Genomic DNA, 4,078 nt, shown 5'->3' with positions numbered 1-4,078 from the left:
ATCATAACAAGACTATTTACCAACCAAGAAGATTTAAATTAAAAGGACAGTATCAATTGATCTGGAATAATTAACAGATCTCATATGCTATCAGCAAGAATGTAAATTGTTGCAATCATTTTGCAAAACTGGTCTTATCTTCTAAACTAAATGTTGATTTACCATATGACACAGCAATCTCATTTCCTGAGTATATATTTTACAGAATCTGTATATATGTACAGACCACTGTACAAGAATATCCATTACAACATGTTAATAGTTCCAAACTGAAAATGTCCATCAACAAAACAGTGAGTGAATTCATTGTATTATACAAATACAATTTAATATTATACAAAATGAAAATAAAAAACTATTGTTACATACAGCAACATAAAGAAATCTCCCAAACATCACATTGAGTAAAAGAAGTAAATAAAATATATAATATGGTTTTATTTATATATAAAGTTTATTTTAATGTTAGATATTAAGAAAGTAATTATTGGAGAAAGGAAGGGACATAGTGATTTAGTTGATATACAAGGAGTACTTCTGGGATGAAGGCAGTGTTCAGCATTTTCTTTTTGTATGTTTGTTTTAATTTTGGTGAAGGTTTGCATGCGTGTTCCCACGTAAAAATTTAAAAAAATGTATTGAGCTGCTAATTCATATTTTGTATATATTTATGTATAAATTACACTTCAATATAAAACTTTAAAAATAAGAGTGCTGTAAGAAGAGTATTCTTACAAGTAGGGACATTGCAAAGTGTGATTACAAAAATTAAAATTATATCTTAAATAAAAACTAATTTTTTAAACATTATGTTTCCTCAGTTGCCATAAGATGGTTTTCTTTGGGGTCTGGTAAAATGACTATAATCTCACATAACATATTGTAATAGGGATTATTATTATTATACAAAGAAAACACTAGAATAATATAAGTAAAAATGAAATATTAAGGATACAGTATAGATATTCAAGCATTGATTCATGTAATAATTTATTTTTAACAAATCATTTTTTATATTTTGTAAGTATTTAATGTTTCAACACTACACAGGTAAGAATAGCAGAAGGGATGGAAGAAAAATACATCTTTAGGAAATCTTGGTTCTCTTATTATACAAATAATGCTTTAGTTAACTCAAGAAAAACATATTTCAGAATCCCATTGTCCATTATTTTAACTTTCACCACTAACTCTTTGAAAGAGCCTAAGTGTTAAAATAGGAGATATTTTAACTGAAAAATAAGGATAGCATAGAATGCCACTTTGAATATCAGATTGAATTGTTGGAAATGAGAACCTTAGAAGAAAGAAAGGCATTATGTAATCAGAGTAGAAGAGACAAAGCCATATATGACTAGAGTTCCATGGGTATCTATAATATTTAAAGTACTGTTGAAAGGAACCACTGTGATTGAGTGCTGGTTATTCCTTTAGCTTTATTGCTAACATAATAGCATATGTTAAGAAATGCCTTTTTTTTTTTTCGGTACGTGGGCCTCTCACTGTTGTGGCCTCTCCTGTTGCAGAGCACAGGCTCTGGACGCACAGGCTCAGCGGCCATGGCTCACGGGCCCAGCCACTCTGCGGCATGTGGGATCTTCCCAGACTGGGGCACGAACCTGTGTTCCCTGCATCGGCAGGCAGACTCTCAACCACTGCACCACCAGGGAAGCCCAAGATATCCTTTTTAAAAGAAAATGATACACAATTTCTCAAACACACTGACTTAAATAAGAAGCTCCTAGTTTAAAAACAAGGCAAAAATAAACCTACGCAGTATTGTTTGGAACCAGAAGACGAGGAAAAAAATTATGAAAACTTTTAGTGCAAATGAAATAATTGTTAGAGATGAGACAAATTTCTATTGAGTCTGGGACTGGTGAGGGTGCTCATCAGTGACTGATGTGTCAGGGAAAGTGATCTTGGAAGTCTGTGGTTGGTAACATTTTAGTTGTCCAAGTGCTGAAATTGCTAAAAAGGAAATTAAGGAGCTTGCAGAAAATATTAAGAGTTTTCCAATGCTAGGCTATTGTTCTCATTCTAACTTACTACTCAATAAAAATTTTCAATTCATGCTTTCGAGGATTATTTCTTTGTGTGAGCATTTTTTAATTCTATTTTGGAAATTATGATTTATTTGCATTTTGTCTTTTATTATAATTATGACATCTAATTTTTAAACCAATAATTAACATGAAGCTTTTTATAATTTTATATTTAACATGGTATTAGAGTTTAATTATAAACTATACAAAAATAATAAGCATGTATCCATTTTTGAAATTATTAGATATAAAATCAAGTTCACTTGGATATATGTAGCAATCTCACACTACCAATTAGAATGGACTCTTACATCTTGCCAAAGATAGGACACAAGTCTCAACTGTGAAAGCAAGATGCTTCCAAATCATTCCAGATTTGAGTAAAGCTTTAGAGTATAAAAGATGAATTAGCATTCAGTTTAGAGATTTTATGTGATTGATTGCATTCTGAAATCTAGTGGAAAGAGTTTAATGAGAATATTTGGTGAGAAACTAGAATTATATGAAATTTATTTTTAAAATCTAATTAACAGTACATACAGATTCTATGAAGTGTTTTCCTTTGTCCTTAGGCTGAAAAAAATCATCTGAGCATACTGAGAGAAATGTAAGTTTTTTGGAGGTTGACCTTTAATTTGTATTCTTACATTTTCCTTGTGTTCCATAGTTAGAACATAAAATTTTTAATTCAATAGATGTGCAATATTACTTCAACACAGGAAGCTTTGTTGCCTTTCTGGACAATCGATGTGTGTTAGACATTATTTTTGTCCCATTCTATCCCATCCTCGGGTTCATTTTGTTCCTCTGTGTTTCAGAAATAAGTTTCCTGTGCTCCTAGCTTTCAGGAGGTTTTAGACAATGGATAGCCCCAACTGATTAGACAGATAGAAATAAGGTTGATATACTTATTCCCCAGCACTCTTTCTGAAAAAAAGTATTGTGGCATTGTACTCTTCCTCAGACCAATGTTTAATTTGGCACTATTTTCAGGTGATCTTTTCATATCCTCTAGTTTCAAATTACTGTTCTCTTTACTTGCTTCTTTAAGCATAGCACTGTTTACTTCACCCAGCTTGTAGTTACCATGGCATACTACATTATCTCTTGTGGCTTCCCAATACCATACTTTTATGAAAATCTCTTTACTGATTTTCCTCAAATTATACAGTTTGCATGTGTTACCTGTTTCCTGTTAAGATACTGATTGATACTGTCAGTTACTACTATTCTTTGAAACAGGATAAATTTTCACACTTGCCAGTGGTGTAGATAGTTGGTAATCAGTGCCTGTCATGATGATGGCACTGGTCTTATGATGCCGAACACACATGTTTTTGTTTATTTAAACTTTTGTTTAAATTCCACTAACTATGTTTGAAAATAAGCTGGACAGCTCGGGATACTTCATAAGCCCAATGAACTTAATATACTACTCAGGGACATGGGTACATTTAAATACCACAACTTTTCCTGGGGACACAAAACATAAACAAAAGAAAATGTCCATTCTAAGAAATTTTTTAAAAGGCTATGCTCACTACACTAACCAGTTCTGAAAGTCTTGGCCCTCTACTCACATGGTAGAAAAATGTGGAAGTAACTCTGAGGAGAAGTTAAAATATATATATATTTGCATAGAAGAGAAATAAAGAAAACAGCATGTTTTAGAGTGTTTGCAAAAATAATTTTGAACATGAAGAATTGAGTTTGTGAAGTATCAATAGTTTATTGGTATAAAGCCCTTATATTGGCTTAAATAGGTTAATTTTCTTGGGTGCAAAGCTTCTAGTACGCCTGGAAATGTACCATGTATTAAAACTTTGGGTTATTGTGAAATGCAGCATACCATTAATCCTTTGTTTAGGAGCCCATATCTACTAATTTGCTTATCTACTTTGTTTTCACACCATTCACCTGGTCAGTCTAATCATGGATTATCATTTTCTTTTCACTTTCCTCTATGCATGATAATCAGTATATTAGATAAGTACAGCTAGATGCCGTAAGATGTGGACCTTGAAATTGTGGTT

This window comes from Tursiops truncatus, chromosome 18, assembly GCF_011762595.2.
Source record: "Tursiops truncatus isolate mTurTru1 chromosome 18, mTurTru1.mat.Y, whole genome shotgun sequence".
NCBI lineage: Eukaryota > Metazoa > Chordata > Mammalia > Artiodactyla > Delphinidae > Tursiops > Tursiops truncatus.
This window is presented reverse-complemented; position numbering follows the sequence as displayed.